Here is a 24,833-nt window from a genome sequence, read left to right as displayed (position 1 = left end):
CCTATCCCTCTTCCCCTCTGGCAATCACCATACTTTTATCTTTATCTATGAGGTATTTTTTTTCCTTAATCCTTTCATGTTTTTCACCCAGCTCCCCAATCCCCCTCCTTTCTGACAGCTGCCAGTCTGTTTTCTTTATCTATGAGTCAGTGTCTGTTTTTGTATTAGTTTATTTTTATTTATTATATTCCACATGCAAGTGATATTTGTCTTTCTCTGACTGGCTTATTTCACTAGCATAATAGTCTTCAGGTCCATCTATTCTCTTGCAAAAGGTGAGATTTCCATTATTTTTATGGCTGAGTAGTATTCCATTGTGTAAATGTACCACAGCTTTTTTATCCACTCATCTATTAATGGACATTTGGGCTGCTTCCAAATTTTGGTTATTGTAAATAACACTGCAGTGAATATAAGGATACATCTATTCTTTCGAATCAGTGTTTTAGGTTTCTTCAGATATTTATCCAGAAGTGGAATCACTGAGTCATAAAGCATTTCTATTTTTAATTTTCTGAGGAAACTCCATATAGTTTTCCACAGTTCCTACATTCCCACCAACAGTGCATGAGGGTTCCCTTCTCTCTGCATCCTGGCCAGCATTTGTTTTTTTGATTTATTGATCATAGTCATTCTGACAGGTGTGAGGTGATATGTCATTGTGATTTTCATTTACATTTTTCTGATGTTTAGTGACATTGAGCACCTTTTCCATAAGCACTTTTTTAAATAAGATTTTAATAAAATTAGAGGGGCATTTGAGGAAAGAAGAAATTTCTTTGCTTGACTTAATCCAGGGACACCATATATATGAGGTCTGTCCAGAAAAATTGCAGCCATTGTTAATATAACAAGAATGGTTTGCACTACATTGATGTAACCTGGCAGCCAAGGAGAGTGGACTGGAATGTGCATGCATGAACAATGAAGAGTTCACTGTACTAGTCAGCGGGGGCGGTAGACACTGTTGAATGAACACGTGTACTATGTCGCTGTTGCATTCAAAATGACTGAGCTAGGAGTGCAAAAAATCTGCTTCAAATTTTGCATTAAGCTTGAACTTTCCTCTGGATAAACTATTCAGATGATTCAGAAGGCTTTCAGAGATGATGCAATGACTGCAGCACAAATAAAAGTGAGGCACAAATGCTTCAAAGATGGTCAAGAATCTGTTGAAAGTGATCTATGTTCTGGAAGGCCAGCAACAAGCAGAACACTTGGGAATGTTGAACGTGTACGGGCTGCAATCAACGAAGGTCAGCGACTGACAGTGCAAGAACTAGAAGCTGAGCTGGGTATTTCAAAAATTACTGTGTCCGAGATTTTGACATGGGATCTTGGCACGAAACATATCTTGGCAAAATTCATTCCATGGCTTCTGCTACCAGAGCATAAGGAACATTGTGCTGCAGTTGCTAGTGACACTATAAGAACTGTGAGAGGTCCCAAGATGCCTATTTTGAAGGGGACTGAGTCATCATCATCCTATGTACAATGTTTCTTGTATCTTGTAATGTTTTCAGTAAATGTCTCTTTTTCTTAGTGTATAGCTGGATACTTTCTGAACAGACCTCATATGTATATATGAGGTCTGTCTGAAAAGAGTCCAGACATTGTTAATATAACAAGAACAATTTGCATCACATCAATGTGACCTGGCAGCCAAGGAGGGTGGACTGGAATGCACACGAGTGAATAATGACAACTTCACTGTACTAGTCAGTGGGGGTGATAGATGCCTTTGAGTGAGCATGTGTACAGTGTGGCCATTACATTCAAAATGACTGAGTGAGTAGAGCAATGAATCTGCAGCAAATTTTGCATTAAGCTTGAACATTCCTCCATGGAAACTATCCGGATGATTCAGAAGGCCGCAGCTATGGGCAACCAGTGATTGGCAGCTTCATCATGACAATGCACCAGCTCATGCATCACGTCTCATCAGAGCATTTTGGCAAAACATCAAATCACCCAAGTGACTCAGCTACACTACAGCCCAGATTTGGCGCCCTGTGACTTCTGGCTTTTCCCAAAACTAAAATCACTTTTGAAAGAAAAAAGATTTCAGACCATCGTTGAGATGCAGGAAAATTCAACAGGGCTTTGAAGTATTATTGTCATTACTTTTACAAGTTAAATAATTGAGATTGAAGTATATTAACTGATATTTTAGGTTCTCACAGAGTAAGTAACTAGGATACAATCAGAGACTGTCATTGACCCAAAGCTTTCAGTCTCACCATGTTGCCACTTACTGGAGAAAATGAAAAGCAGTGCACACATACAAAGCATCACCATTGTTTCAGATATGAGCCCAAAGGCATATATCTAAGTGTTTGTTTCCATATAAAATGGCCAAACTGGTTTTCATACCAACTCGAACAGGATGTGAGGCAACACACACACATACACATAGATTGAAATATTTATTATATAGAAGATAAAAGGTCTAGATTTTGTGAAGGCTGTTTTGTATTGCCTTTTCCTTGTGACCAGGCAACTAATAGCAAGTGAAGAAAGTGAAATGTTGGCCGACAACTTGGCTAAAGCACCAGACTTCTTTGTCATCCAGTCAGACATTAGAGATGGAAAAAATCTGCCTGGTTATCTTTGTCTGGTCTCTCTTGGCTGAAAAACAGGGTACTCTTTGGAGGTAAAAGGCATGGCTCCTTCATTAGAGTTAACAATGAGTATGAACACAAATATTACTCTGAGAAAGAGAGAAAATTAATGAATGAATAAGAATGAGAATGAATGCTAGACACATACAATATTATCTATATTAATAATTTATTTTGTGAGAAATAACAGCCCATATTCTAACCACACAGAATGTATGGGAATGCATGAACATAGAGTTAATATGTTGATAAGTTAGATATATGTGTATGTATTTAGTTTTCATGAATTGGTACTCTTCCTTTCCTCAGACATTTTATTTGCTTTGCCCTTTGCAAAGAAACATTCCTTCCTCCTTTTTTTAAATCTCAGAATTCATGTTCATGCCCAAGTATAATAGTTCCCTTGGTCTAAGGTTTTTATTATAAATGGTCTCTTTTAGACGACTCTTAGTAATAGACCTCCCTCCATGCCTTTTTTTGTAAAGTATGGCAAATACCTGGAGATGTAGAGTCTATTAATGGCATTGATTCTTCACCCACCTCAGCATGAAAATCCTTGTCATGGCCTCCCTGAGGGTAGAGTGTACTTCCCTGCCCCTTGCCTTGAGATTTGATCATGTGACTTGCTGGGACAGTAACAGATAGTGGAAATGATAGTGCATCAGTGGAGAGCCTAGGTTTTCAGAAGCCTCAGTGTTTCCACTCGCCCCTATCCACATCTTCCACCACCATGAGAAGGACACCTCACACAGCCCACTGGCCACAGGAGGAGAGTGAGAAACACGGAGAGCAGAGTTGCCGAACCTGAACCGAACCTAGACAGTTGTCAGCAGACTTCCTGTGGACTTGCAGACACATGAACAATAATAAATGACTGTTGTTTTAATGATTGAGTTTTGGGGTAAATTTTTATGCGGTAAGTGAATCAGTACAAGGTATATGGCAAATATTTGTATTTTAAATATGCATATAGGCATTTATGGTTAGTATAATAAATATGTGAACAGTTTTTTAATTTTCAGAAACAATGTACTATGTCATAGTTCAATATTTTTGAACATGCTGTCCTTTCAACTCAGTCTACTTAATAAACTTGTATTCATCCTTTAAAATTCTGTTATCATCTCCAACTTTTCTGTTAAATCTTGTCTGACATTTCTTGAAAACAAAATCACTTTCTACTTTATGCTAAATACATACCCTGAACATATTTTTAATTTTTTAATCTCACAGTAGATTTCTGTGATAATATAGGTCAAAACTATGTTTTATGTATATTTGTAACCTATTTTATATATATATATATATATCAGATATTAACATATATTATCAGGTTATTGTTAATCAATATATCAGATTATTGTTAAATATTGATAAGAAAGAATAGCTTGGCCTATGACAAGACTCAGACTTATTATGTTCCTCCAAGTTCAAATGTACATACAAAGAATACTATAAGAGATAAATATATACTATGAAGATTTTAAAAATACTCATATTACCAACAGTCTTCCTCCACTGATATGAAACACCATCTGTGTTACATATGTAGTTCCCATCAATTATTGGATCTGCTTCTGAGCTTTCTAATTTGTTCCATTGCTATGGTTGTCAATTCCTGGGCATATTCCACACTATTTTAATGGATACAGCTTTAAAATATGTCTTAATAGCTGGTAGAACAAATGCAATCCCATTCTTCTTCAAATTATCTTGGCTATCCTCTGTCCTTCTTCTTCCATTTGGATTTCACAGTCATCTTGACAAATTTCATTTTTTTAAAGTTATGAAAATTTTAATGAGTATTAAAATATATTTACAGATTAATTTTGAGAGAACTGCCAACTTTATGGTATTTCTCAAAAAATTTAGGTCTTCTTTTGTGTCTACATTTTTTTCCCAAATGTGTCTTGCCAATCATTTGTTATACTATTCTCATAGTCCTCAGATAAATCTTTTCTTCTTGCACAACTATATTTTTTACTACTTTATAAAGTAAGGATCTTAGTCTTTGTATGCCTGGAATTATGTTTTTCCTCCTTACTTTTGAATCTTATTTCTTACTTCTGTATCTTATGTAGACCTTACTTTTAAGACATGTTTTTCCTATGTAAGTGAATATTACTCCATTAGTCTTTGTTCTTTATTGCTGTTGATGTGAAGTCTGTTATCAAAAAGATTGTTGTTTTTGTATGTCATCTTTCAATATTTTTACTCTGTTGGCTTTAAAGACTTTTTTAAATCTTTGCTATATATGGGCACGAACTTATTTGTATTTGTATTATTACCATTGAAGCTCACTTTAAATATGAGGTTCATATCTTGGTGAAAATTTCTTATCCAATATATCTTAGTCTTACTGCAGCATTTGTTTCAGTGTTGCCTTTGCAACTTTATAGGGCACATATACTCATATAGGACATGTATAGGATATGTTGAAGACTTTGATGTTGTGTCTAAATATAGCTGCTAAAATGTCTTTTTAAAACCTCATTAGATGGGTGAAACTCTTTGGACAACATTGAATATAGCATTAACAAGTTAACTAAGAATATAGTTCAGAATACATATATATTAGTTATATATAAAATATACATCATATATAACTTAAGAAGCTGACATACTGGAAAGTCTTCAACATGATCCATCAAAGAATCAAGACAACAGGCCCAAAAAAGAATTGCTTATTTTAAGCCCACATCACCAAACTGACTCAATTAGAATTTCAGGTCTCCAATAAAATGTATCTTAAACCAATCAATTGGGAATCATCTAATTAGCACCAACCTGATAACCTGTTTGAGAGTCCCCTGCTGTCCTCTAAAAAAAAAAAGTAATCTCTCAATAAACAATCTGCTTTTTTTGCCTAGTATTACTTCCTTGTCCCTGCTCCCTTCTGCCTATGAAAGTCTCATATTTTGTTCAACGAGTCAGAGCTCCTTTCTATCTGCTAGATTGGATGCTGTCTGAATCATGAATCATTAAATATAGTCAATAAGATCTTTAAAATTTATTCAGCTGAATTTTGTTTTTTAACAAAAATAGTTAACAAGCTAGAGTTCATTAAAATTACATACTTTTCCCTGCAAAAGACAATGTCAAAAGAATGAGATAAGCCACAGAGAAAATATTTGCAAGAGACATCTGGTAAAGGACTGTCATCCAAAATATTCTAAGAACTCTTAATATTCAACAATAAGAAAATAAACAATTCAATTAAAAAATGGGCCAAAGACTTAAAAAGACTTTTCATTTCCCTGATGATACATGATATGAAATGTGTTTTTTGTGTGCTTATCTGCTATCTGTATATATTCATGGCAAATAAGCATACAAAAAGATACTTCACATCATACGTCATCAGGAAAATGCAAGTTGAAACAAGGAGAATGCCACTTAATAGAATGGCTAAAATCTGTAACACTGACAACATTAAATGCTGACAAGGATATAGATCAATAGGTCCTCTCATTCATTGCTGGTGGGAATGCAAAAGGTATAGACATCTTGGAAGACAGTTTAGCAATTTCTTACAAACTAAGCATACTGTTACTATATAATTCAGTAATCATGCTCCTTGATATTTTATCCAAAGGAGTTGAAAACTTGTGCCCTGCACACAGATGTTTTATTCATAGTTGCCAAAACTTGGAAGCAACCAAGATGTCCTTCAGTAGATTGATGGATCATTAGCTAAATTTTCCATGTTGGAATTTCCAAATTAATGATTTCTTTTCATATCCCCATCCTGATTTTTCTTCCCATATTTCTTCTAATAATTTCTTATTATGTATATGGATGCCATTTCTTCTTTTACTTGTTTGGAGATCTTATTAATCTCTTTGGAGTTATTTTATTTAAACCAAAGAAAATTAACTCTTATATGTTGATTTTGTTGATTTTGTCTTTCTTAGTGTCATTTCCTTTATAGACTTTAGTTCGTTTTTAAGTTTTTATTAAATTTATTGAGGTAACATTGGTTAATAAGATTATATAGGTTTCAAGTGTACATTTCTATCATACATGAACTATACTTTGCATTGTGTACCTACCACACAAAGTCAAATCATCTTCCATCACCATATATGTGACCCCCTTTACTCTTTACTGCCGCCTCTTCCCTTCTTTCTGGTAACCACCATACTGTTGTCTCTGTCTATGAGTCTTTCAACATACAAATTCTTGAGTAGTAGTTATATTGACCATGATAAGTTAACTGTCATAAAAGTCAATGCCCAAATATTAGAGGCTCAACACAATAGAAACATATTTCTTTCTCATATAGTCATTTAATAACAAGAGTTTGGATGGCAGCCCCCCCCATATGGTGATTCAGAGACCCAGTCTTCTTCCATGGTTTTGGCATCCCTCAAGTCCTTTGAGTTCTTCCTCATTTACCATGTCAATTCTCTGACTTTCAGTCTCTTTAAACATAAACTGGATTTAGCACTAGTACCTACTTCACAGTTATGAGCATTAATATATCCCTGTATTGGCAGATATTAGTTATTAATGTTAATGATGATTATATAATTCTATACACAATGGGAGTCCCTGAGATTTTAGGCAGGAGGGTGACATGGCATATTTAAGTTCAGCAAATATTTGAGTACCCACTCAATACCATGCATATGTACTGATAACAGAGCAGTAAGCAAAAGATGGAGATCATATTCTAGTAGGAGAGACACAATGAACAGGTAGGAAGAATTACGTTTTAGAAAAGTCACTGTGGTGGCAATGTGGAGGATGAATTAGGTAAGTTGCTTGTGTAATAAACAAGATAGATGCAAAAGCCTGTACTAGGCAATAACAATAGGAATGAAGAGGAGAATATAAATTTGGGAATATGTTAGGGATAAAAATAGCAGTTCTTGGTGACTTAACCAAAGGTGGAAGGATAGGGCTAAAGGACAAATAAATTATAGAATGAAACTCAAGTCTCCAGTGTTTCTGATTTGAGTGACTTGGAAGATGTTGACACCAAAATTGGTAATAGGAGGAAAAGAACAACTTCTTTGGAATAGAAGAGTTCAATCTTCTACCAGTTGAGTCTGACATTCCTATAGGATACCCTAGTATATTTTTTCAGAAAGCAGTTCAATATATTTATCACAATAATGATAAATTATTTATCAGTTGTATAGATGTTTACTCTCTAGATCCATTCTCTGCCAGGCTCTATCCCCTGGAAACCTGAACTGTATAACTGACATTAATGGGTTTCCTTTTGCTCTGTTTCTCTATGAATTTTTTCAAGGTGAACAGGGCAAGAGATTGGGAGGAGAGAAGGAAAAGAGTAAGGTCAGGGTACTTATTCCCCATGCTTCTTTCTGGCAGGATGTTGTAGGTTGGCTTCATCCGTTGACCAAAGGCCAAGGTTCCAATTTAGTCAGTCTCTCCCTCTCTCTGTGTCTCTCTCTAGTTGTAGTAATTCTTCCCTCTTGCTTGTTTAGGTGTAGGGTTGGTAATGATTCTTACTGGGACCCTGACTGATAGAGTAGATGTTCAGTAAATAACTATTGAACAAAAATTTTACAGTTGAATATATAGATAATTGGATGGATAGATTTGAACTGAAGAAAATAAATCTTTTTAGCTCTTTGGGTAGTAATAAATGTCAAGAGATACAGGGTCAGTGCAAACTAAGGGAAGAAGAAGCCATTATCTGGCTGGGACTGAGAAAGAACTTGGAGAGGCAGCATACTTGGTGGAAGGAAATTCCAAGGTGCTGTGGATAATATTGGCAAGGTACATTAACAAGTTATTTAGGAGTTTCCCTTCACCTAGTAAGAAAATATATTGCTACTTGGGGATGAGGAGTGAGGTGGAAGGAGAATCAAAGGTAGAATTAAGGAAGTTAAAAACAACCCACCCACATTTCTTAATTAGCTTCAAGGGGGGAATTATTGCCAATGTAATGATGCAGATGTTGGAATGTCTTTATTCCCTGGGGTTGGGGGGGGGATTTCTCTTTCTGCCACATCTTTCATCCATTTTAATTGGCTTATAACTGTCTGTCAGAAACCTAGGCAATTCCAAACCAAATAGCATACTTTCCCTATAACAGGACCAAAATAGCTGCAAACGGCTGGATGTGCTTCCATCAAACAATCTTGGCAAGAAATATTTGCCACATAAAACACAGGTTGCTCTCTCTTTCTGCTCAGAACCGTAGGCCACACCTTTAAAAATGCAATGAAAGTTCTGGAATAGTTGAAATTGGCCCTATAAATACTCTTCTAGGTATTCCTAAAGTAAGCAAAAGAGGAAGGAAATCCACCATAACAGATGTAAGGGATAGTGTCCAGGTTCTTGCCAAGAATATAGAACAAATGGCCACTGCCTCCACTCCGCACAACATCTACCCCACCCTTCTTTTAAAACAGCAACTGAGTGATGCAATTAGTAAAAATAAAAACACACCATATGAGAAACTATGTGGGTAATGTATATTCCACTAGTTCAAATGTGGTGATGGCTATACACATATCAAATCTTAGTTTGTACACTTAAAATGCATGCTGTTTATTTTATGTCAATTATACTCAGTGAAATTGTTTAAAACAAAACAAAACAACAATACCATGTAGAATGGCAGGGTGGTCCTGGTAGGGAACTAAGGGCTGGCAACTTATGTGACTGCTTGATAAATCCATAATATATGTAGCTTTCAGCCATAGTTTCCACATTACTGCCAGAGTGGTCCTTTTTTTTTAAGTTGACTCATGATTTTAATTTAGAAAAAAAATAATTTCTCACTAAGGACTAACTAAATGTAAAATTAGAGCAAAAGTCAATCTCACTAGAAATTAAACACTGGAAACTATATGTTTCTCCATGGTTCTCAACTCTGACTTAATAACTGTCATCTTTACATTTTAAGACCATGAATCAAGGGAGAAATATCTCCAGTTTTGTGACAGGAGCATTTCCTAATTGAAATTTTTAGATGATTTAAATGGCAGTGAACCAGAATTATCCCAATTGTATTTTCTAAAAGATTTTGTATACATTTTAAACAATAATATTGTAAATATTGTAAAATATTTACTTTGGGAAACATTAATAAGAATGACCATTTTTAGCTGGGTTATCTACAAATGACATATAATCAAGGTCCAGGAGAGGATTGGGGTCTAGGGAAATGTTTGGTGGCAGTATAGATTGTACCACCCAGAAACATAAGCCCTGAATGTATTTCATGAATTCTCTGAGCTCCAAAAAATTATGGTAGGTTGAATAATGGCCCCCGTATATGTCCACAGTCTAATTCATGGAACCCATAAATATTGTCTCCTAAAGCAAAAGAAATTTTGCTGATGCAATTAAAGATTTCAAGATTATCATGGATTGTTGAGATGAATCCATGTAGTCACTAAGGTTCTTATGAGTGGTGTAGGAGGAAAAGAATCATAGAGAAGACCATGTGACATTGGGAGTGGAGACTGGATTGATGAGCTTTGAAGATAAAGAGCCCTAAGCCAAGGGATATAAATGGCCTCTAATAGCTGGAAAAGGCAAGGAAATGAATTTATCATAGAACCCCAGAAGTAGTACAAACCCGTTGACACCTTTGCTTTACTGCAGTGAAACTAATTTTGAATTTTGGCCTCCAGAACTACAGGAAAATAACTTTGTGTTGTTTTAAGCCACCGAGTTTGTGGTAATTTCTTACAGCAGTCATGGAAAACTAATACAATACCCTGTCTCTACATTTTTAAAACCTTTTTAAAAATTGACTCTGTTGGGATGACATTAGTTAATAAAACCATACAAGTTTCAAGTGTACAACTCAATAAAATGTCTCCTGCACAGTGCATCACGCACTCACCACCCAGAGCAAAGTCTCTTTCCATTTTCATTTACTTTTCCTCTGCTCACTTCCACCTCACCCTACCCCCTTTTTTCTCTGGCTATCACCAAACTGTTATCCATGTCCGTGTGTCATATGTACTGATATGTATTTTCTTTTTTGGCTTAAAAAATACAAATTTATTTTCTCCCAGTTCTGGAGGCTGGCATATGTTTTTGTTTTTTTTTTCTTAATCCCTTTAACCCTTTTCACCCAGCCCACTAAACATCCCTCCCATCTGAGAACTGTCATTCTGTTGTATATATCTATGCTTCCATTTATGTTTTGTTTGTTAAATTATTTTGTTCATTAGATTCCACAAATAAGTGAGATCATATGTATGTCTTTCTCAGAGTGGCTTATTTCACAGAGCATAATACTCTCCAGGTCCATCCATGCTGTAACAAAAAGTAAGAGTTCCTTCTTTTTTTACAGCTGAGTAGTATTCCATTGCATAAATGTACCACAGCTTTTTTATCCACTCATCTACCAATGGACACTTGAGCTGTTTCCAGATCTTGGCTATTGTAAATAATGCTGCTGCAATGAACATAGGGGTACATATATGCATTTGGGTTTCTTTGGATATTTTCCCAGAAGTAGGTTCACTAGGTCAAAAGGCAGTTCCATTTTTAATTTTTTGAGGAAACTCCATACTGCCTTTCAGAGTAGCTGTACCAATCTGCATTCCCACCAATGATCCATGAAGGTTTCCTTTTCTCCGCATCCTCACCAGCACTTGTTGATTGTTAATTTATTGATAGCCACTCTGACAGATGTGAGGTGATATGTCATTGTGGTTTTAATTTGTATTTCCCTGATGATTAATGACATTGAGCATCTTTTCATATGCGTCTTGGCCATCTGTATGTCCTCTTTGGAGAAGTGTCTATTCAAATCCTTTGTTCATTTTTTAATTGAGTTGTTTGTATTCTTAGTGTTGAGTTGTATAAGTTCTTTATATTCTTCAGAAATTAACCTTTTATCCATTATATCATTGGAAAATATGTTCTCCCATTCAGTGCAGTACCTTTTCATTTTGTTGATGGTTTATTTTGCTGTACAAAAGCTTTTCTGTTTGACATAGTCCCTTTTGTTTATTTTTTCCTTTGTTTTCTTTCCCTGAGAAGATATATCTACAAAAATATTACTACAAGAGATGTTTGAGGTTTTACTGCCTATGTTTTCTTCTAGAGCTTTTATGGTTTCATGACTAACATTTAAGTCTTTTATTCATTTTGAGTTTATTCTTGTATATGGTATAAGTTGGTGGTCTAGTTTCTTTCTTTTCCTTTTTTTTTTTTTTTTTTGCATGTACCTGTACAATTTTCCCAACACCATTTATTGAAGAGACTGTCTTTACTCCACTGTATATTCTTGCTTCTTTAATGATTAACTGACCATATAGGCATAGATTTATTTCTGGAATATCTGTACTGTTCCATTGATCTATATGCCTGTTCTTATGCCACTACCAGGCTACTTTGATTACAATGGCCTTGAGTATAGTTTGACATCAGGTAGTATGATACTTCCAACTTTGTTTATCTTTCTCAAGATTGCTGAGGCTAGTTGGGATCTTTTGTGGTTTCATATAAATTTTGGGGATATTTATTCTAGTTCTGTGAAATATGCCATCAGTATATAAAGGGGTATTGTGTTGTTTCTATAGATTGCTTTGGGTAGTAATGACATTATAATGATGTTAATTCTTACAATCTATGAAAACATGGTATATTCTTCCATTTATTTGTATCTTCTTCCATCTCTTTCTTCAGTATCCTATGATTTTCCAAGTACAGATGTTTTACCTCTTTGGTTAAATTTATTCCTAAGTAACTGACTTTTTTTTTTTTTTTTTTTTTTTGCTGCAATAGTAAATGGGATTGTTTTCTTAACTTCTCTTTCAGATAGTTCATTATTGGTGTATAAAAATGCCACCAATTTCTGAATATTAATTTGGTATCCTGCTACTTTACTGAATTCATTTATCAGTTCTGGTTGTTTTCTTGGTGGAGTTTTTAGGTTTTTCTATGTACAGTGTCATGTCATCTATGAATAAGAACAGTTTTACTTCTACTTTTCCTATTTGGGTGCCTTTTATTTCTTCTTTTTGTCTAATGGTTGTGGCCAGGTCTTCCCATACTATGTTGAGTAAGAGTGGTGAAAGCAGACATCCATGTCTTCTTCCTGATCTTAGGGGAAACACTTTCAGTTTTTGTCCATTGAGTATGATGTTGGCTCTGGGTTTGTCCTTTTAAAAATGTGTCAGATCATATCCTCCACTGCTCAAGACCCTTCAGTGACTCCCATTTATCCTCATAATCCTCCTATAACCTCATAAGGCCCTATGTGCTCAAGACCTTATGACCACTATGACTTTGGAATTTACAATAGTCCCCCCTCATCTGTTTCACTTTCAAGGTTTTAGTTATGCAGGTCAACTGCAGTCTGAACATATTTAGTGGAAAATTCCAGAAATAAACAGTTTATAAGCTTTATATTGGGTGCCACTCAAAGTAGTGTATTGAAAACTCCTGCACTACCCTACCCTGGACTTGAATCACTCCTTTGTCCTGTGTATCCATGCTCTGTGACCCCCCACCTCTCCATTAGCAGATCACCTGTCATGGTATCATAGTTCTGTGTTCAAGTAATGACCTTAAAGCATAAGCGTGGTGATGGTAATTCAGATTTGCCAGAGAAACCATTAAGTGCTTCCTTTAAGTGAGAAGTTGAGTACAGTGCAACAAGATATTTTGAGACAAACAACATTCACATAACTTTTGTAACAGTATATTGTTATAATTGTTCTAGTTTATTATTAGTTGTTGTTAATCTCTTACTGTGCTAATTTGAGGGGGGTACCCCGTCCCCCAGAGTCCCCCTCGTCACCGTGGATGAAGAAAATAAACTGTACCAGACACGATTTGCCTGTCAGGAGAGGGGGTGGTGATACCTTCTAGTGGAGAATGCCCTGAGCTCTTCTCTTGAAGTGGCTTTTATTGAGAATACCTGCGCAGGGGTATACAGCATGCACACAAAGCTTATCAATCAATACCTAAAGGCTATGTTTACAGAAAATAGATAGAGATCATAAATAACAATTGAAGGAACACAGAGATTTGCCTCAGGTCAGGGTCTGGTAGACAGGATGGCACCCATTTAGCCCTGAAAACTGGGAAACTAATCTCACCCTATGCTAGGACCTCAAACATCAGTACTCATTAACTAGAGGGCATTCTTAGCAAAGTAGGTTTCATAGGACTTAATACATTCCTTTTCCAGGACTAATTGCCCCCAGACATAAACCTGATCCAGTTTAGGGCTATACCTGCCTTTAGTATTGTTTCACTGACCTGGTCAGGCTGGTAGAACAGAGCAGCGAAGAGATAAGGAGACTTCTTTCACATAGAATGAGGACTCTGGCCAGGACAAGGCTGAGGGGTGAGGGTCTTTTTCCCCTTCTCTAATGTCCCCCAAGTCTTTCCCAGATGGCCCCTATGCAACTTAGCCTGTCTTAGGTTGCCCCTGCCATCAAGGGGTCTTATCTGTCATTGACTAACCAACAGTCCTCTGGGGACAAGCAGGGTGAGGTGAGGGAGACAGGAGCTGAACCCCTGCCACGGAGACAGGTTTTGTCTCTTCAGTGGCCTATTTTCCCAAGGCCCCCTTGCTCAGCTCCAGCCTTGGGGCCGTCTCGCCTGTCAACAAAGCTACAGTCCCTGAAACTAGGCAGGATGGTTTCCAACACTAATTTATAAATTAAGTTTTTTAATAGGTATGTGTATGTTTAGGCATCCACTAGAATCTTATAAGGTACTCCTATGGAAAAGGAGAAACTGCTATAATTCAGCCACACTGGCTTCTTTGTCATTTTTGATCAAGCATGGAAAGCTTACCTCAGGGACTTTTTGCTATTTCTCCTGCCTGAAATGATTCTTCTACTCCTAAGTATGTAAGTAGCTTCCTCTGATTCCTATACTTCTAGATTTTAATTCAAATTTTATTTCCTAGTAGGGACTTTCCTGACCACCCTATAAAAAATGGCATGTCTAACTCCCACTTTGGTCCCAGTGCTCCCTCTTTGTTTCCCTGCTTTATTTTTCTTTGTTACTTTATTATCATTCTCTGTAGTTTATTCAGTTATTATTATTGTCTTTTTCCTTATCTTCCCACTACAATATAAACTCTCCAAATGCAGGGATTGTAATCTGTTACATTTACAATAGAACCTGTATAAGTAAGTACTCACTAATAGTTTAAAAAATGATTTATTCAGTAAAAGCAAAAAAAAAAATCTAAATTATTATGGTTTCTATGTACAATAATAAATACAGTGTATGAAAATTAGAAGAATAGCTTGGCCACCATTAAAATGCTAAATACACATTTGAACTGTGCACTCCAATTACACAGAACTATTTGTCATTGCTTAGACATCACACTCCTTCACATGTCTCTGGGTTATTGTTCACATGCTCCCTTGGGTAAGGGATGTAACAGGTCTCCCTTGAATCCTTTCATGATGATAACAACAGCAACAACTAACATTTATATATAACTATATACCTTGAACTATTCTAAGCACTTTACATATATCAAATACTTTAACAACCCTGTCAATTAATGCTATTACCATTTCCATTTTATGGATAAAGAATTTGAAGCACAAAGATTAAGGACACACACCCCTGTGAAGTAGTAGAGACAAGATTCCCATCCAGGAAGCCTAATACTCTAAATTATTTACCTTTAGTCTTCTCTCTAGTCCTTTATAAAACATCAGTTCCCTCAGCCAGAGAAAAAAAAACTTCTTTATTTTTATCATTTCAACTTTTCATTGTTATTATTTATGATTTCCTACAGTAAATCTTGCCATTTTCAAGGGCAAGGCACCTAATATAGTGACCAATGCTCAGTTATCTATTTACTGAATAAATATATGAATGAAATATTGAATCAGTACTAAATGAAGGAACACAGAGGGTGGCAATTGTCAGTAAAGGTAAAGAATAAAGAAGAGAGATTGTTCTTTAATCTTTTTCCAGAAAAATCAACATACAGGAACTTCCAAGAATCTAGGAAGAAAATAAATGCAAAAGAGAGACCAAAACTGAACCACAGATAAAAGAGAAATATCTCTTAGCTGATAAAGAGCCTAGAAAGACTGTTAAAGACTCCTTTATTGGAACTTTGGTATAATATTTCTCATTGTAATATGGAGCTCTGCGATAGTCCCATTCTTACATCCGCTTTCTTACTTCATTTCCTTTGCTAATATTTCCTTGACCCTGCGCTTGTGTGACTTCTCTCCCAGTGCCATGTGTGCATGTGGGGCTCTCAGCCAGTTGCAGAAATGCCCTATTTCTAATATTTACACTAAAGTCAGCAGTACTTTTTTTTTTCTTTTAAATGGGGTAAGTACATGAGAAATTTGGTTATAATTTCCTGAACCAGGAAAGCCAGCCACCAGGGATGGAAATTCAGTTGTAAATGACTTACTTGTTAAGTATTTTACTTTGTCGAGTGACTTAACAAGGAAAGCCGCTGTAGATACAGACTTTCTGGAAATTTAGTGAGTGAAAATCATCTATGAAATTTGTTCACAATACAGATTCCCAGGCCCAAAGCCCCCAGTGATTGTGATTCAGCATATCTGGGTGGGGCTTAGATGAGAATTTGTAATCAAATCCCACAGGTGATACTGCTTAAGATGGTTGTCAGACCACACACTGAGAAAGGCCACTGTGATGGGAAGAGCTTCACTTGTGGATTTTTTAAAAACTGATCTCTATACTAAATAGCTTTCAAACTTGTACAGTTTTCTTAAAATCCTTGCATCTCAAATTCGTTATGTGTTAAAAGAAGACAATTATACATATCTCCACACTACCAGATCATCAGGCCATGTTTCCAGGGCATGGGAATTTTAATGATAGTCTATGTAAAGATGTCACTGGGTTTGATAACTACGTTGTGGAGTAAGGGTGGTAGTGAATTCTCTCTAGCACCACTTTCCTGACACAAATGGACAGATCCTTAAACCACTTTAAAAATACCTAAATGCCGCTTACAAACAATTTAGCATAAAAAATAAAGTGATTACAAAGAATAATTTTATGTAAGTACATTTGCAAACTTAGTTGAAATGTTTACATTTCAGGAAAAAATGTAAATTGCTGAAATTCACTCAAGAAAACAAAATAGAAATCTAAAACAAACCAATAGCCATTAAAGAAGGTTGGATTGTGCTCAAAATGATCCTCATATAAAGTATAAACAGGGCCAAATGCAAAAATGCTAAATAAAATATTTACATGTAGATTAAAGCTGAGAGTTTTTTGTTTATTTGTTTAAAGACATCATGAGCAAGTAATGTTCACTAAGGAAGCAGGAACAGTTTGCCATCTAAAAAATATATTATATATTATACTTCATTGATACATTATAAGAGAAAAAATAAACAACAATCTCAACAGATGTAGAATAAACATTTAAAATATTTACCACACATACAACATGAAAAAATCCTAATGAACTTGGACTAGGAAGTAATATCCTCAATCTAATAAAAGTATTTATCAAAATCTACAAAACACCGTGCATGATGGTGAAATAATAGAATAATGTCTACTTCTAATCAATATTGCAGTAAGTCCTACATAATGCAATTAAAGAGAAAATTGAAACTGCAGGAATAGAAATTACAGAAAGATGATTACTATCCTTATTTGTAGACAATATAATTGTCTTATAAAAAGCTTAAGAGATCCATGGTCACTATATTTTACTAATTAAATAATCCAACAAAATTAGCAGATACAAGGTAAATATACACATACTGAATACATTTCTATATAAATGCACCAATCAGTAAAATGTAATAGAAAATACAGATTCTATTCAAATAGTGATTAGAAACTTTAATTTATTGAAACACTATAATGAAAAATATTCATGCCCTTTTTTAGGAAAATTACAAAGAATTATTGAGTGATATTTTTAAAACTTGAGTAAATAAATATATATTAACATGTTCATTGTTCAAGAGACTCAGTAGAGATGTCAATTTTCCAAATTAATTTATAAATTCAAAATAAAATCTTATTGGTGTTTGTCTCTGAACTTAGCCAAGAAAAGCTAAGAAAAACTTGAAGAAGTAAAAAATCTTTCTCTACAAGATAGCAAGCTTTTTCATGAAGGTCTAGAAATTAAGAATTAGGACAAGCTCACATGGACAGTCAGACCAATGAAAAGAATACAGAGCTCAGAAACAGAACCATATACTCATGAAAACTTGATATATGGCAAGTGCATCATTGCAGATCAATAGAGGAAAAAGGATCATCCCAATAAATGGAATGGAAGCTATTGGATATACTTACAAGAAAAAAGTTAAATTTGTTTTCTACAGAACAACACACACAAAAATCAGTTTTTATAAGTGGATTAAAGCAATGAGTATGAGAAATAAAACTCTAACATTTTGAAGAAATTGAAGAATTATTAAATAAAGAAAAACATAGAGAGGGGGAACTTCCGGCCAAGATGGAGGTATAGGTAGATACACTTTGCCCCCTGGCACAACCAAAAGAAGGACAACAACAAATTTAAAAACAAAAAATAATGAGAACTGCCAGAAAATTGAACTGAATGGAGGTCCGACTACCAAGGAGCTGAAGAAGAAACATTCATCCAGACCAGCAGGAGGGGTGGAGATGGGCAGCCTGGCCGGAGAGGCTGCATGGCAAGGTGGCAGCTGGCGAACCAGGCTGTCCCACAGTCCCACACTTGCATGAGGCTAAACCAGAGGAACAGCTGGGGAGCAAGACAGACCACACAGCCCAGGGTTCCAGTGCAGGAAAAGAAAGCCTCAAAACCTCTGGAGGTAAAAATCTGTGGGGGTTGCAGCAGCAGGAGAAACTCCCAGCCTCACAGGAGAGTCCTATGGAGAGACCCATGGGGTCCTAGAATGTACAAACCCACCCACCCAGGAATCAGCACCAGAGGGCCTAATTTGCTTATGAGTAGTGGGGGGAAGGGACTGAAAGCCAGCTGAGAGCTGGGCAAGTGACACGTTTCCCTCTCAGACTCCTCCCCCACAGATAGCATCACAACTCAGCAACCTGGGTTGCCCCCCTCCACAGAGAATACCTAAGCTTCCGCCCCTTCTAACGTAACAGTCACATTGAGACAAAGAAATATGGCCCAAATGAAAGAACAGATCAAAGCTCCAAAAAATAGAACTAAGTGATGAACAGATAGCCAACCTATCAGATGCACAGTTCAAAACACTGGTAACCTGGATACTCACTGAATTAGTTGAATATGGTCACAAAATGGAGAAAGAAGCAAAGGCAATGCAAAATAAAATAAAAATTATATAGAGGGAACCAACAGTAAAGGGAAGGAAACTGGGACTCAACTCAACAATTCGGAGCAGAACGAAGAGAATAACATTCAACCTGAACAGAATGAAAAAACAAGAATTCAAAAAAATGAGGAGAGCCTTAGGAACCTCTGGGACAATTTTAACACTCCAACATCTGAATCACAGGGGTGCCAGAAGGAGAAAAGGAAGAGCAAGAAACTGAAAACTTATTTGAAAAAATAATGAAGGAGAACTTCCCCAATCTGGCCAAGGAATAGACTTCCAGGAGATCCAGGAAGTTCAGAGTCCCAAAGAAGTTGTACCCAAGGAAGTACAAACCAAGGTGCATCATAATTAAGTTTCCCAAGATTAAAGGTAAGGAAAGAATCTTAAAAGCAGCAAGAGAAAAGGAGACAGTTACCTACAAAAGATTTCCCATAAGACTACCAGCTGATATCTCAAAAGAAACCTGCAGGTAAGAAGGGGCTGACAAGAAGTTTTCAAAGTCATGAAAAGAAGGACCAATATCCAAGATTACTCCATCCAGCAAAACTATCCTTTAAAATGGAAGGGCAGATAAAGTGCTTCCCAGATAAGGTAAAGTTCAAGGAGTTCATCATCACCAAGCCCCTATTGTATGAAATGTTAAAGGGACTTATCTAAGAAAAAGAAGATCAAAAACTATGAACAGTAAAACAGAGGGGAGAGGAAGAGGAGGAATTGGGGGAAATGTACAGGGAATAAGCAGCATAAATAGTAGGTACAAAATAGGCAGGGGGAGGTTAAGAATAGTGTAGGAAATGGAGAAGCCGAAGAACTTATATGTACAACCCATGGACATGAACTTGGGGGGCGGTGCAAATACTGGGGATGGGGTGGTGTAGGGTGGAAGGGAAAAGGTAGAAAAAAATGGAACAACTGTAATAGCATAATCAATAAAATATATACTTTAAAGGAAGAATTGTAGGGGAGGATTTCAGCAGAATACTCATCACTTCCCAGGTGTGTTTTTAATATGCTGATTCATCAGAATGAGCATATGGGAGGTTTGGGATTATTCTTCAGTTGCTTTACTGTTTTATCTTAGGTCTGCCTGGCTCTAGTCAGGTTTTTATTATTTGTTCCCCTTTCTCTTTCCTTGGGTTCAGCTGGTAGAAATGGCATTAATTGGGTCTCTGTTCTCTACCTCCCAGACCGGGGAGATTTAAGCTATGTACTCTCTGGTTAGGGAGGAGAGGTATGAACCATTTGCTCACAAGTGTTCTAGGTTAGGGGAGATGAAGTCTAAAATAAATAAATAAACAGTAATAGTTGTTCACATTTAAACAAAACAACATTTCTATTAAATAAAATACATTGTAAAGTTATGAGACTAACAAGAGATTTGGAGCCAATATATTTAATAATATAATTGGCAAGGAATTAGTAGCAGAATTCACTAGTAGTGAATTCAAGGAATTCACTTAATCAACAAAAACATGACAACCCAATTTTTTAAAGCAGTCCAAAGATATGAGTAGAAGCAGCAGCACAGATGTCCATCAAACCTAGACAAACATGCTTAATTTGATTAATAATCAGAGAAATGCAAAATAAAGTCACGTTGAGATAGGATTATAGAGCCAGATTGCCTAATATTTAAAGGCTTGGCATTTCTGAATATCTGCTTCTGGCTATGATAGAGTAACAGAAAACATACTTTATCACAGCAAACAACTAGAAAAATGAACAAAATGATTTTTTAAGAAATGTTTTATATTTAGCAACTATAAAACAACTGTTCCAATAAAGAGGGCTAAAAGCTGCAGAGTCCCATAGAGGAGAGGAGAAACTACAGAGGAGAAACTGCAGAGATTCAGAGAAAACTGGACTGGGTTATGTTTATTATATCCTCAATACAAGCTCACTGATGTGGAAGGTAAAATTCTATGAGTAAGGGCAAAGAACAACTGGGAATGTGTAAGCTGAGACATTCTCAAATCTCACATACAGTCTCCTTCAAGTACAAACTAGCCAGAATAGAGAGACATAATGGAACACCTGTGTCATTTGCTTGAGAGCCAAGGAGAGGCAAGTTTTGCTGAAGAATAAAATTATACCAAAAAAAATAAAAAATAAAAGAAGAAGAAGAGTACCTTAAAACTATCCTATCAGAGTTTTAAGATGTAAAGCCTGAAAAAAAAAAAAATGAAGCTGCCCTGAAAGCAGAATTAACCACTTGCAGAATAAATGGCAATAGTCTTTGAAGGAAAGCAAGAAATCCAGACACTAGACAATGTGATGGTCACAATATCCAACAGCCAATCCAAAATTGGTACAGATATCAGTTGCCAGTTTCACATGTAAGGAGCTTGGAAATGCCATACCTCCTAATAAATAAAAAGCTGAACAGACTGAAAAATCAGTAACTATTCTTGGATCTGTAAGATCCAGAGCAAAACACTACACCTAATACTAGAGAGACAGCAAAGCAACTACAAGGAGTCACAGCTAACGGAGCAGGGACTGGTAAGTGGAGATCTCCTCAGGAACCACTGGCTCGGTAGGAAAACCTGAACTGTAAATGATGAATTGATGGAAGCTCAGTGTGGACAAGTCTGACGGTTAAAAACTCCAGGAACATTTTAGGAGACCCCTCATAATATTGTGAGATTTACCTCCAGGAGCTTGACCAGATTCCCGCAATAAATATGGGAGACAAATCCCCTCAGGATTCTGCCAGGGAGAGGGAGAAAAGAACCATTTTTAAAAACACAGGAGAACTCTGTTCTTCCTTACAAGGCCTACCCTCAGGGGGAACTTGTTAAACAAAGCCAACCTGAACTAGGGGAAGGGAAATACCCACTCCAGCCTATGCTAACCATCCTGTACCACATATAGGTTGTTGGGAGTTGGGGGTATGGAGAAAAAACTGAGAAACAGTTGTGAAGTTCATAGTCCACAGGTAAGACTTACTGAAACACTGAGATCTAATCACTAGACTATATAATGCTTCTCCCACACCCCAGAATCACTTTACTAAAAAAAGTAGTTTGTTTACAGCAGTTCATTTTATGTGATACATCATGTCTGAATATCAAGAGAAAAATCACAAGGCATTCTAAAAGGCAAGAAACATAATTTGAAGAGTCAGAGCACGCATCAGAATCAGACATGGCAGAGATATTGGAATGGTTAGACCAAGAATTTAAAACAACTATGATTAATATACTAAGGCAACAATTTTCAACTTTTTTCTTCTTATGGCACACATAAACTAGTTACTAAAATTAGTAATTTTGCCAATCTGACAAAAATAAGTATAATTTTGGTTGGCATACAAAAAATAAATAATAATAATTACCTACCTTTTTTGCTCCAAAGAGACTTTTTAAAAAATCAGGTGCCTATACTTGTGTATAAAAATTCCCGTACCAAGAATTAACCAATCAGAAGCAACCTTATTATGCAACCTGACCAATATATACAACTCTATTTTGTGACCTATTTATTTTTGGTTCAAGGCAGGGTGTTCACACCAGATGCCTATTGTTGTGTTGGCTCTTGTTGTTTTTTAATTTGACAGTCTAAGGGAAAGATGTCAGTGACCTAACTAAGTAGTCAGGTATTGCATATTTTAAAGGTTGTTGCAGCACACTGGTTGAAAATCACTGCAGTAAGGGATCTAATAGATAATAGACAGCATGCAGAAACAGATGAGCAATATAAGCAGAAAAGGCAATCCTAAGACAGTATCAAAAAGAAATGCTAGAGATTTTTTAAAAACTAACAGAAATAAAGAATCTCTTCTACACAGCTAAAGAAAGAATCTCTGAGCTAGAAGATCTATCAATAGAATCCTTGAAAACCATAAAGTAAAGCGAACAAAGACTAGAAAAATCGAAACAGAAAACCCAAGGACTATGGGACAACTACAAAACATGCCACAAACATGCAATAGAAACACTAGAAGGAACAGAAAAAGAGAAAGGAACGGAATACTATTTGAAATATTGATGACTAAAAATTTCCCCAAAGTAGTTTCAGATACTAAATCACAGATCTAGGAAGCTAAACAAACAACAAGCAAGATAAATGTCAAAAATAAAATACACCTAGGCATATCATTTTTAAATTATGGAAAAGTTAAGATAAATAAAATATCCTGAAAGAAGCCAGATGAAAAAAAAAAAGCCTTACCCACAGAGAAACAAAGATGATAATTACATCTGATTTCTCAGAAACAACATATATGCTTATGTATGGTAACATATAAGTGAAATGAACGCCAGTAATGATACAAAAGATAAGAGGGAGGAATTTTGTTATTATATGATAGTCACTCTATCTGTGAAGTGATAGCGTTATTTGAAAGTGAACTTGGATCTGCTGTAAATGTATCCATTATAAACTCCAGAGCAACTACTAAAAAAATTTTTTAAAAGTATTACTTATATGCTAAGAAAGGAGATAAAATGGAACAACATAAAATGTTTAATTAACAATACAATAGGCAGAAAAAAGTAGAAGACAAAAACAGAAACAGAACAAGTCAACAAACAAATGTTAATGAATATGTTAGATGTTAATCTAAGTATTGATAGATCAATAATCACTTTGAAGTCAATAGTCTAAATGTACTAATAAAAATCCAGAGGTTGTCAGAGTGAATCAAAAAACAAGAACCAAGTATATGCTGGCTACAAAAAGTATCCTTAAATATAAGGACACATAAACATGTAAAGTTAACAAATGGAGAAAAATATACCATTACTGACATTAATCAAAAGAAAGCAGGGGTAGCTATATTAATTTCAGACAGAGCAGACTTCAAAACAAGGAAAGCTATCAGGGGTAAAGAAGGGCATTACATAATGATGAAGGGGTTAATTCTCCAAGAAGATAATAACCCTTAAAGTGGATGCACCTAACAACAGTGTCAAAACTACATCAGCAAGCTGGAGTCTCCAAGGGTGTGAAGGCTAGCAGGCTGCTGTCAGAGAGGAACAGCTAATGCTGCAGATGCAGACCAAAGGCAGTCTGCTGCAGAATTCTCTCCTGCTTGAGGGAAGCCAGTCTTCTTGTTCCCTTCACACCTTCCACTGCCTAGATAAGTACCCACCCACATTATAAAAGGCAATCTACTTTACCCAAAGTCCAGTGATTTCAATGTTAATTTCCTCCAAAAATACTCTCACAGAAACACCCAGAATAATATTTGACCAAATAAATATCAGGGTACCCCTGGCCTAGCCAAGTTGACACATAAAATGAACCATCACAAAATAGAACACTAAAAATAACTCAATCCAAAGGATGTCAGGAAAGGGGGGAAAGAGAACAATGAACAAATAGAACCAACTTAAAAAAAAACAACAACAAAAAAACAGGTAATGGTAAATTTAAAGCCAATGTACTAATAACTACATTAAGTATATTGACTGGCCAATACAGTTCAATTAAAGGGCAGAGAATATCTGGCTGGATAATACAGCCCAAACTATATGTCTAACAAAAAACCCACTTTAAATATAAACACAGAAAGGATATGCCATGCAAACACTAAGCATAAGAGAGCTGGAGTGGCTAAATTAATAACAGAGACTTCAGAACAAGAAATGTTACCATGAATAAAAAGGGACATCGCATGATGATAAAGGGGTTAATTTGTTAAGAAAACATATCTTCTCAATGTGTATGTACCTTACAGTAACACTTTAAAATATATAAGCGAAAACTATAGAACTTTTTTCTCAGTAATTGATAGAATATTAAGCAGAAAATTAGTAAGATATAGACTCAAAATATTTTCAACCTTTTTCATCTAATTTAAATTTTATAAAACTACACAATGTACATTTTTTGACGTGTACATAGAAATTCACCAAGATAGAACATATGCCAGACTACAGAAGTATTCTTAAAAAATTCTTTTAAGAATTAAAATCATACAGTTTTTTTTTCCTCCTGCTTCAAACAATGGACTTAGACATAAGTCTAATAC

The sequence above is a fragment of the Pteronotus mesoamericanus genome, unplaced genomic scaffold, assembly GCF_021234165.1.
Source record: "Pteronotus mesoamericanus isolate MK-2021 breed Mesoamerican mustached bat unplaced genomic scaffold, CSHL_Meso_final contig_105, whole genome shotgun sequence".
NCBI classification, from domain to species: domain Eukaryota; kingdom Metazoa; phylum Chordata; class Mammalia; order Chiroptera; family Mormoopidae; genus Pteronotus; species Pteronotus mesoamericanus.
Note: the sequence above shows the minus strand (reverse complement) of the source record.